Genomic DNA, 12235 nt, shown 5'->3' on the forward strand with positions numbered 1-12235 from the left:
GCATTGTATAAAGAAAGTGCGTAATAAACACAATTTATTACATGGCTCTCAAATTCATTACTGAGCTCTCACCTACAAGCCTACAGATTTATAGACATTAGGATCCTTGGCCAAAAGGTGCTATGTAAGTGCAAATAGTTATGGCTGTTGGAAAGATCCTCTTGGATTATCCAGTCCAGCCACATGCATTCCCGCAAATGCATAAGCAGGTTCAATGATTTGATACAAAAAAATCACTGCCTCGTATTGTCTAAAATGACTGATGTCTCTTGAATTATCTTCTTGACTGTGCTTTTCATCTTAATGAAATAGGCTGGCTGGACCATGCCAAGAGGTAGAACATGCCAGATTTTTATTATTATGGCTACTAACATCTATTCCAACAGACGTGAGCCCAGTGCAACCCTCTCATATAACCAAAAACACAGCCTGCTACAGGATCTGACTGCATATCTCCTGATCTAAAAGATCTCAACCCTCTTTTCATCTGTTCCCTGTCATCCCCACACCCAGCTTACACAAGAAAGCTAATTTTAGGTAGTTTAGACAGATTTTAATTTCACTTGCTGAACTACACAGACATTCCTCTGAAGTACTTGAGATGACAAAGACCAGAAAACGTATATAAAAATATTGAGATTCAAGCTCTATTTTTTGCTGTAATTTGTTTGTTGCTTAGGCAAAACAATACAAAAATCCAGAGGTTATGACAGTATATGAGAAAGAAAAAGAGCTCACATCCAGGCAGTTCATGTTCAGCTAGTAACGGTCCGACTCCAAAATGTGTTCTGGGTTTGCTTGACTCACCGCAGTGTGATGCAGAAAAGCCCTGGCTCTGCCCGTGGGAAGCAGTCTGCCCATTTTGCTGCAGCATTTTGCCCCAGCTAGTTATTTCCACTGTGGGTCATTCATATTGTCTCCCATGCCCTTATTGGATCTCCCATCCTCTGTCCCAGTGATATACCCTGGCAGAGCAGCCTACCAGGCTGGCGGATCAGGCCCATTTGATGCACCACTTCTCAATAGAAAGGACTGTGTTTTAAAGCATTTTAAGGCACACAAAATTAAGACATGTGCCCACAAGCTGCCGTTCTGCATATTTAATTGATTATTTTAAGGAGCACACATTTACTCTGCAGCCAAACACAGAAATCCCACATTTTATCATCCTGCTTTAACAACAATGCCCTATCACTGTTCATTGTTCTCTCTGGAGAAATTTCTAATCCCATTTGCTCACATGGCCTTGTGTGAGTGGGAGACACCACTGTGCAAATCCCTCCTGCAGCAGGCTCCAGAGGCTGTGAACAGCTTTTCTGCGTGAAATTAATTGAGCTCCAAGGGTCAGCAGGTTACGAGTAGGCTCATTATGACAAATGATTTCTGTCTGAGGAGGAAGACCTTTGGGGTCAGCTCAGGATTCTGCCTAAATTTTGTAATTACGCCTGCCTCAGGCCTTAAACAAACTAAGTGTCCCTTAACATGTGGAGGGAGGCAGCCTGGAGATTAAGGAACAAGCAGAAACAGCCTGGCTTAGTCTAGCAGGACAGATTTTTAGCTGAATCTTGTAAATAAATACCCTGACAAGCTCAACAGAGCTGGAGACAGGCTTAGAGCCTGACAGGGAAAGATCTGGAGTCTCAAGGAACTCTTTATCCCTGCTATGATTACAAGATGTCCAGCTGGGAAAAGCTCATCGTAATTCCTACTCTGCCTGCGATGGAGATGATTTGCTTTGCCAAACCCAAAAAGGATAATATGCTGCAAAATATGCAACTTGATTGTACATGGAGCTGCGTTAGTAACTTCAGGGCTTAGCTGGTGACTCATATCTCCGGCTGGATGGAGGAGTCATGTGCCAGAAAACCAGGCCAGGTTCTAACGTCGAGCAAAGTAACTTACTTCAACCTTCATACAGTGCTCTTCCTTCGCAGGAGGTCAAAGGGGTGGGTACAGCCCCTTGCCCTGGTCTCTGCAGGGGACCCCAACTGCTGCTTCAGCAGGGGAGGGACAGGAGAATCCCTGGCTGGGACTCACCTCCCCTGGCTTCACTGTCTGCAGGTTAAGTTATTCACCTATGCAAACTCAAAAGAGGAGGGGTGAACAGTTCCAAAGCACGATTCATCCTGTCCTGAAATAGGTGGGAAGAATCCACCTTGGACAATACTTCTTCAGAGAAAGTCTAAACTTCCTGAAGCTTGGGGAAGGATCTTTGAGGTGGCACCCAGGCTGGTACGCCCCAGACCATGGAGAGACAAAGTCCAAGCTGGCCAGCCTTAGGCAACACTGGTGGGACTCCTGGGTGTGCTCAAGGGCACCATCAAGATCTCATATCAAAGAGCTTTCCAGTTATTTAACATTGCACTTCCCTGCAAAAGCTGTCTGTAGGCAATTCCCTGAGCCCAGAGTGGGATGCAGAACATTTCCTAGTGCTGCTGGCCAGATGGACATGAGTGGGTGGAAAAACAAGCAATAGGAGGAGAAATGCTTTCCTGAAAGTCTCCATTAGACTACATTACCTGATGGCTCATGGCCACATGAAATATCGTTTCATTAGTCTAGTTAAAGTGTGTATGTATGCACATAACATATTACTAAGTTTTTAAGTATCTGTGCAACATATTTCATGAAGTGAGCAGCAAATATCTAATTTTGTTTTAAAACATTCACTTTGAAACCATTATTGGCACTGGAAGCTGAGCTCAATTATTAGAATTAAAATCTGAATTTCTAGGACTTTTACCCCTCATATTCTTTTTCCTCACTGTAGATTTAAGTTGGATATTTGTATAATTCAAAGTTTGGGATGAAAAATAAATTGATGTTGAGGTATCTCCTTCAATATTTGTCTGAAAATCAGGCTAGTCATTCCTCCCAGATCAGGCTCCCTATTATGATTTGCAGCATTTAATTCATTGATCTTGTTTCATAGTACATTTTCTTCTAACCCATAGGAGCATAGGATTGCTTGAATATAATTTAATTATTCATGTAAATTAAAGAAACAGAATAAAAATGACATATTCAGAAAAAATGGTCTGTCTTTCTTATAACTGTATACTTACAAAAGCAGAGTGCTTTTTATTTCAGGATTTTTCATTGGTCTTTTATGCTTTATTGCACTCTGATCACCAGATTCGTGGTTATTTTCAGGTATGTCTACGATTGTGTTTGTGGGTCTGTGTGAAATTTTTTTGCAATGATTGTATGATTTCACTCTGATCTGAAATGGCGACACAATATAAGAAGGGTTTTTAAATCACATTTTAAATTCAATTTTTATAAACTTGGATAATGTTAATGATAAAACAAGATAAAAATGTTAAATTTATTTTTACCAATGGAATTGTGAGTCTATTTCCCAAAGTATTTTTCTTAAAAAGTCTTATGGTTGACTTTTATTAAGCTTTTGTTTTTTTTCTACTTTAAGGTAATTTTAGATGCTTTTTCAAATCTTAGAATCAACTTTTCAATCTCATCTTTGAAGCTGTCAGAGAAAAAGTCAACTCCTGTACACACAGTGAAATAACAACTGTTAAGTAATGCTGGCCAGAGTAACCTAGAGAAATGCTCTGCAAATATGCCTAGGACTTTTTCCTATGAATAAAGATGATCTCAGCTGGTTTGGGGTTTCTCAGAGAATGCAGTTAATAATGTGTGATGATCCTATTTATAGTGTCTTCCCTGTGCAGATCCATACAACGATATCCAAAGAGGCTGGCCTCATCTTTGTTCATCTTTCTTTTGGATTTCAAAAGCAGTTCAGAAACTTGGGTTAGGTATACAGTCCAAGAGGAACTCAGGGCAGGATTCAGCCTACTTTCCTCCAAGACAGACAATGAGGAGATAGATAGAAAACACAAGGCACCAGGCAGGAGGCGAGCACATCCTCCAGCACAGCCTGGGGATGATGATCATTCTCTGTTTCTGAACAGAGTCTCCCTGTGGTCTTTGGCAATTACCTTTGCCCAGATTTTTAGAACTGGGCATATGCAATTGCATGTTTCATTTGCCCGTATAATTACTGTAATTGTGACCACAGTTGTGGTAATCATACATGCAAATAATCTATTAGACATCCTAGAAGAGGGCACTTCCTCTGCTGTGCCCCAAACAGCATTTTCAGCTATACCTTGCTGGCTGAGTACCTACAGTAAAATCTCCTTAGTCAATGCAGCATTGTGCAGTACATGTTATCTTTTTCTGGCACAGAATTAGACTATACAACCTAATCAGTCATTTTCCTTCAGTCCCCCAAAACAGTTTCTTTTGGAGACAGAGATACAGATAACAATTGGCAAATACATCTGTTTTGTGATGTGCCAACACTTGAAGCAAGAAAACAAACATAAAACACCAATGAAGCTGTTAAGGCAGGAAAATCTATTAAGAACCCAAGGGAGAAGTTGCTTCCCTGATTACATACGATATGCACTATGTACTCTTAGTGTACCCAGCAATGGTAACGAAACTGCCCTGAGGATTGTGTTGTCCGCTGGCCTGCAGCCAGACCTGTCACACTGAAAGTGCTCTTCTACCCTGAAAAGTGTCTCAGTAAAAAACAGCATCATTTGGTTTCATGTTTATGGTCTTTTAATGATCCAATATCAGATGTGTTCAGCTTACAAGTGAAACCAGTTCTGGGACAGAGGTTCAGTTTTCCCTCTGCCCTGACTGCTAATCCTGTGAGATAGAAATGGTGATGGAAACATCCAGGGATGAGACTGGAGAGAGGGGCTCTGTGCCTGCCGAAGCTGTATCACCTTAACAGGGTGAGCAAGAGATAAAATAGTAAGTATTCGTTTTTAGTCATGAAAATGTAATGGAATAAGCTGCTACTGGATTCCATAGGATGATTTAAAGACCTCATCTGATGGCGCACTTGAATTCTATATATAGGCTATTAGATTAATAATAGCACCCTATTGATCCCGAGCTTTCTCCAAACCCGAAGTCAATACATACAAGAGCTCTCATTGACTTCCTCTAGCTTTGGATCATTTCTTTTTGTCTTGCTGAGGAGTTTACCAGAGGGGGGGAAAAGAACTGTAGGAAATAATTGTACCTTGAGGGACAGGGAAGTTGAAACCTTGGTCTCTTGTGATTTGTTCCACTGATAGACTTTGAACAGAGCTGGACAGAAGTTTGCTTTATTTTTGTCAGGGGTGATTTTTATTAGAAAATGCTATCTCAATTAAAAAGGTCTTTTTTTCCAAGGAGATGAAAGAGTGAAAGTCTACTATGAAAATCAGGAAAATGATGTGTTATTTTTTGAAGCGCAGTGACTTTTTCATTCTATTCAAACTCATGTTTTGAAATGGAGAAACAGTAAAACATAAAAAGGCCAAAAAGTCTCACCCAAATCAACTCAAGTGTATCAGTGTTTCAACTAAGCCTAAAAGTTCCTCTGTGAAACACAATTTTGCAAAATTACAAGAGAAATAACCCAAGTAATTCAGAAACTATTGAGGTAAATATGGGAAAACACATTTTTAACATGCTTGTTGGTGACTGTGTAAGTTGCTGTTCATTCTGCACACTGCATCGGGCTGCATTTTACTGACTTCCAGTACGTCGTGTTTTAAGATACTTGTTGGAATATGGATCATCATTTACTATCTATTTACTATTTACTGTCACTTTCAGCTGTACAGAAAAGTGAGTTCTTGCTCAGAGTACTGAGAATTATTTAAACAAGTCAAATAGTATTGTCAGAAAAGAAGAAAAGAGAGCTAAAATGGTAATCAAAAAATAAAAATAAGGATCTAGAGGAAGATCAACTAAACCCATAATATAACAAGCACAATAAGCAGCAATGTTGGTTCACTCTCTTGCTACAAAGAAGATCCTTGTGGGAAAAGGGACATGAGGAGTAGAGGTTAATTACAGAACCCGAAACTCAAGGATGGGGCCACCTTTCTTCTCTGTGCAGGGGACAAGGAGCTCCTGGACGTTGAAGGAAAAGAAGAACCTACTGCTGGAACCCCAGCTCCCCAGAGGAATGCACAGATTGAGGAAATCTGCAGCCCCTGCTCCTCAAAGCCCTCTCCTTAGCACCAGTGTCTCCTTCTGCAGTCACCTCTGCCTTGTCCCACTGACCGCTCTTGCTTCATGTGCTGTTTTGAGGAGTCAGACAAAGGAAGGGTGGTTACAAAAATACCTCCTGTATTGGCTTTCACCCACTTGCTATCAGAGAAAAACAAAAGCAGAACTTGATCTTTTGTTGTTGTTTTGGGTTCTTTTTTCCCCTCCTTTTGAAAAAGGGATTCCTCATCTTTATGGCTTCTTTATATTCTAACTGCCCCAGCTGGAAACCTTCTAGGCCTTTTTAAAACAGGATTAAAAACACAGTTTTCTGCATTAGCACAGCTCAAAAGGATAACCTCAGCTCTTTTCTCTGCCAGCCAGCTTTTTAATCCTGAATCACATGTCACTTCAAATTATGAATATGATTTTCATGTCCCCCTCGGGCCTAAATTTCACCCAAGTAAATCCTCTCATTCAGCAGCCGGAGAAACGTGTCAAAAGCAGTGATCTTCAAGCACTGAGAGTGCTCTGGGAGAGATCAAACTGTCCCAGCCTGAACTCTCCAAGTGCCAGGCATCTTTTCCCCTCCTGCTTATTGTTGTTGACACCCTGCATCCCTTCTTCCTTTCCCCCCGGTCTGAAATCCTGGGATGGCAAAAGAGGGAAAAAATAAGTCCTTTCTTGATTCTAAACATTTCTGGGATTGATGCTTTCTGCATTTGTGGGGGCAGAGAGAGAACAAAGACACATGCATGAACTGGTTATGGGTAAAGAGAAATTAAACCACCTGATAAAACTCTGCTTCCTTTCATCTCCTGGTACAGCTCTTTGCTGATTTGATCAGCAGTCAGACGAGCAAACTGGCTGAACAGCCCTGATATCCAAGCCAGCCAGGTCGGTGTGCTGGTGTCAAGCTCCATTTGAAGAAGGAAGTCCTTTCTCACCTAGATTTCTCTGTGCTGTACAGATCCTGCTTTTCAGAGCGTCTTGCAAACATGAGCTAACTTAGAGCATCCTCATCAGATAATATGTTCATTTCCAGGTCTGGTCTGCAAATAAACAGGTTGTGTTTTGTGCAAATTACTGAAAACCTGAGAATCAAGCCTGGAATCAGAGCTCTAGAGATTTCTAGAGCACATCGGGTTTTGGAGTCATTTGACATTAGGTCAGATATGTCCTCAAAGAGACCTTGCCTGTTCAGAAGAGTAAGTCTTGTCTTTTCATTCTCTTTAGGGACACTAGAGAGCTCAAAGGACCATGTTGAACTTTCCTTCTCCACCTTTTCCCCTAGTATAGTTTCTATTTCTCCAGAAAGAATGTAGTGCTTAGGTATTTTCTCCTTTCCCAATATGACTGTGGCCATTGCCTTTGCTTACTGTGAGGATAGATGCTACATGACAACTCTAGGCAGACGCCAAGGCTTTGCTCAATTTTTCCTAATGGGAACAGTGAAGCATAGTGAGACTATACTAGTGAGGGCCATCTCCATCATAGCAAGATGACTAGCAAAGATGGTTTTCATTCAGTTCTTTCAGATCAAGGAACAGAGATTTTGGTTTTGAAAGAGCTCTGAGAGCAGAAATAATAACTTTGCTGAGGTCTTCTCAGTGCTTATCCAGATATCTGAGTTCAGCCTTTTTCCTCAGATAGTGGAGACACAGTTCTGGTTGAGGCTGTCTCCTCTGAACACACTTTTCCATGGGTTTTCTAGGCTTTGCCAGGACGGGTGTTTTGCTGCAATTTTGGATTTTAATTTTCCTAGGAGTTCTCCTTCTTCACAAGGGAAGAGGGTAAAGATGGACCCAAGACACCATAGAGGGTAGAGAGCAACTGAAACCACAGTGTGCTGAGAGCCCCCACAGTCGCATCAGATGGCTGTGCATCACATAGTATGGCCATTTCCCATTTGAAAATCAGTCACAAAAATGTTTTCCTCCTGCAGAAGAGCAAACACAAATGTGGAAGGGACTAAGAGGGCATGTTTATCACTCGCTTACCTTCCCACGGTGAAGAAGCCACAGCAGTTATTACAGAAACCTCACCTTTCAAAACATTCCCATGGCCATGGCCATGCTACTGCTGAATAAATGCATATCCTGGAAGGATTTCTCATTTGCTGGAAGATGAACTCTGATCCAGACATTGCCTGTTGCTTTTTGAAGTCGTAGCAGCAAAACAGAAAAGTTGTGGTTTGCCAAGAGAGGTGGGCAGGGAACTGTTTTTCCAATCCACAAGCAATCCTCGATTTAGAGTTTTCCTATCCTAATGCTGAGTGAAAGATGGAAATCTGAAACTCAGAAGGATTGAGATCATATCAACCAAATAATTTTTCTGAACTTTTTTAATGTTTTGGTGTATAAATTTTAAATATTTTTGTGTTGTTTCAAAATGTTTGCTTTTGAAGTATAAATCACAGTAAATTTGAAAGCAAAAATATTCCTCTTCAATTCCCTTCCTCCCACAGTAAAACATTCAGATCAACCACTTGTGATTTCCATCAACTGGTATTTTTCAATTTAAAATAATTGCCAGAAAATCCCAATCAGTATTCAAGACCATGTTAATGACTGCCTGGCTGCAGCACAGGGGTGGCAATAGTTTAGTGACTGCTGAGCTGCATGCACAGTCTTTAATCCCTTAAGTAGTGCTTTGAGGCTTCCAGTAGCTAATATATGTCCACCACCATAGCAAGGAATAAAATGAATATTGCTTCCTTTATCCCTTGATGTTTAATACTACAAAAGCTTGTAAAACTGAATTTCCAGAGTGGTGATTTTTTTTTCTTCTTCCACCACTGGATGATAAATTTGTTTCTCTTTGCTCTTGGCACCAAACTTTGTGAACATCTCTAAAAGAAACAATGAAAACTCACTCATGGTATGCTAAATCAATACTCCTAGCATTCTGTTCTCCATTGCCAATGCATCTCATATAAGCACTCACTGCTCTGCCTGAGTGGTGGTTCATCGCCAGGTTGCACTGGTGGAAGTGACCAAACCAGATGCAGAGCAATGAAGAATCAAAGCTATACCTCCTCCCTTAGATGCCAATCTGAGCATCAGCCTTAAGAAATACACGTTCTGGTGGCCCCAAATTAAGAAGGACATGGAGCTGTTGGAGCAAGTCCAGAGGAGGCCATGAGGATGATCAGGGACTGGAGCACCTCCATAGGGAGACAGGCTGAGAACATTGGGGCTGTTAAGCCTGGAGAAGTGAAGGCTGCAGGGAGACCTCAGAGCAGCTTCCAGTGTCTGAAGGGTGCTACAAGGATGTTGGAGAGAGACTCTTCATCAGGGACTGTAGTGATAGGACAAGGGGTGATGGGTTCAAACTGAAACAGGGGAAGTTCAAGTTAGATCTAAGGAAGAAGTTCTTTACTGTGAGGGTGCTGAGGCGCTGGCACAGGGTGCCCAGAGAAGCTGTGGCTGCCCCATCCCTGGCAGTGCTCAAGGCCAGGCTGGACACAGGGGCTTGGAGCAAGCTGCTCCAGTGGAAGGTGTCCCTGCCCGTGGCAGGGGCTGGAACTGCATGAGCTTTAAGGTCCCTTCAACCCAAACCCTTCTGTGATTCTGTAATTCTATAGCTGAGAATGAGCCGTCATACCAAGACAGTGATCAGCAGGAAGGATCAAAGTGAACAAGATAAGTGATGGGTGTAGCCTCTCCACACAACAGGGATAATTCACAGTATTTCTATACAGTTGTTTCCTTAAACACAGAGTACAGAGACAGACTGGAGAAAATGTGACTGCAGATGGTATGTGCAAGAGGATGTAGACTCAAATTTGACATTCACTTTATAAGTGAAACCCAGCCTGTGCGATCTCCCCTCAGGTCTACTTGCTGTTGTGGAATAGTTTCCTATGGGTAAAAATACTGAGTTTTCAAAGCCTGATTTATGATTATTCTCTTCTAAAGTCTTAAAAACACAAAAATTATTGCAGCTATTTGTATCTCATCCTGGCACTGTTGTTCTCCATTACAGAAAGTGTAACTATCTCTTCTTAAAATGCTGGATCAAATCCATATTCTATTTATTACCTCTGAGGACTGCTCTTCTCTATTTTATAGCCTGAACTGTGCAGGGGGATAAAAAGTGCACAATCTGAAAAAGTGCAGAAGTGTTGTCATAATCCTTCTTCCTCCCCCACCCCCTAAAATAGTGCCTCCCAAAAGGCATCTGCTTTTTAGACCTTAACAGCAAAGCAGAGCAGAAGAGCAAAAATGAAGATCTCTGGGTGTTTGGCACCTAGGCCAAAAGCCTGTCTCCAAAAGGCGTATGATGGAGATAAAAGGGGTTGAGCTCCTTCTGCTCCTTGTGCTTTTCTGCTCTGTATTCATTTATTCTCTTTGTAATTTAAGTTCGGGAGAAGGACTAAACAGGTCCTGGGAGTAGGAAGCAGCTCATGAAGAAGTGAGGGAGGCAGCACGTATCCAGCAGCATTTCCGTACATTTTAATTCTAACTCAGTCCTGTCTGTCTCCATATGAAAGCGTTTTACTTTACACATAGCTTGCACCAGCCTATTGCCATCCACATCCTAGAGCAGCTCTGACCTTGTGCTTTGTCCTTCACCCAGAAAATCCCTGACAGTGCATGCTGGTTTCCTAAGTAGCTACTAAAGATTTGAGTGGGAAAGGGTGTTCCAGATTTTTAAGGATACGAGAAACCAGTTTCCGGTTTGTGTGTATCAGTGAATCTTTGTTCTGTGGACTTCCAAAGAAGCCTGAAGAAGCAAACCAAACCCACTTATGAATTAGGTGCTTGATCCTGGATGCTGGAAGTGCCAGAGGGAGAGGATGTCTTATAAATGGATGGCTTGGAAGGCTGTGACAGCCCGCTGGAAGGTGCATACAGACCAGCTCAGCGGGAGTGAGGGCACATAAGGGGCTTTGGTACTTGTCCACCTTTCACCCTCTGATGGACCACAGGTAAACAGTGCAGCATCTGTTGCGCGCCCCCATTGACTCAACGAGTGGCACTGGTGCACACCCTTCACCCATGGTGTGTACCAGAGGTTTCTAGGCCACATCCTCCTCCAAAGAATGAGGGAGAAAAATCTGAGGTGCACAGGAACCATTCCTCCTTATGCAGTTTGAGTTTACCAGGAGAGGTAAGCAGAGTGCCTTGTGGTACAGCTCATTGCGCAGTCACAGCCTGTCCCACCATTCTGACCACAGCTGTGCCCACCTCTGATTTCCCCTCCAATTGTCATGAATGCAACCTTCTGTAGAAAGCAAGGGAAAGCATAAAATCACTCCCACTTTCTTTCATCACTTAAATCAAGTTACTGATCAGTACTAACATCTTTCTGGATAGAGAATATCTCTGACAAAGCTGGGCTGCTCTGTAGCACTCCCAGGCTGGAAGACACTTCTTCCTGCTGTCAAATACTCACCCCCAGCCAAGTACCACTGGGGAGGGGAGCAGGTGCTGGGAAAATTGACTTTAACTCTGTACATTTTGCCAGGGTGCCTCACTTATGAGTGTTGTGGGCTCCCAGCAGAGTGGATGGAAGGAGATTGGATCTCACCGGGACAATCTGGGGGCAGATGCTCTGAGTCACACTCATTTCCCATCACTAAGATCCCAGCTCAGCTGCCTCAGTGGTGTGGCAGGGATCCCTCCTCACCCTGGCTTTTAGGATGCAATTAAAAAGATTTAACTATCATTGTCTTTACATGGCCAGAACACCCTTTTAGGGTTGTTCAGAGTTGTGTTTCTGTCATGTAAAACCCATGGCAGTGAGTGAATTAGTAAATGTTTGGGGTAGACTGAGATTTTAGAATACATCTAAGAGTTTGGTCTCTAGTTCTCTTCAACAGCCATGTGAAGTAGAAGGTGTAACTCTCAAAGATGTCTTTAAGAAACCTGCACTGAAAGTCGTTAGATTTGCAAGATTTATCAATTTTCTAGGAAAGAGTGGCAGATCCCCCAGGCCAGCTCACTCCTCTTCCTCACTTTGGGATACCAACCTCAGCAACATTGGCAAAATGCAGACCTCCTGCTAAGCCATTTCCCTGCAACAGCCCCAGCTCCCATGCTTGTCCAGGGAAAGATGAGCTCCTGAGTAGAGTGGAAGTCCCTGCTCAGGCACGTTTGGATGTTACCAGCCCTCCTGGAACAGATACAAAGAATGAGGAGAGTGACGTGGCTATGACAGCTATTTCATGATCGTGCTTCACAGGTTGTGCTGTTTCTTACTATGG

General features: G+C 42.5%; 1 long non-coding RNA gene across 1 annotated transcript in view; it reads left to right on the top strand.

Moving 5' to 3' along the window:
• The first annotated feature begins 4617 nt into the window (after positions 1 to 4617).
• Positions 4618 to 12235, top strand: part of LOC136020544 (uncharacterized) — a 58437-nt gene continuing 50819 nt past the window's right edge. The window contains exon 1 of the long non-coding RNA XR_010615399.1: positions 4618 to 4791. This is a non-coding gene — a long non-coding RNA (uncharacterized LOC136020544). The remainder of the gene's footprint in view (positions 4792 to 12235) is intronic.

Source organism: Lathamus discolor, chromosome 11 (genome assembly GCF_037157495.1).
Source record: "Lathamus discolor isolate bLatDis1 chromosome 11, bLatDis1.hap1, whole genome shotgun sequence".
Taxonomy (NCBI): Eukaryota; Metazoa; Chordata; class Aves; order Psittaciformes; family Psittacidae; genus Lathamus; species Lathamus discolor.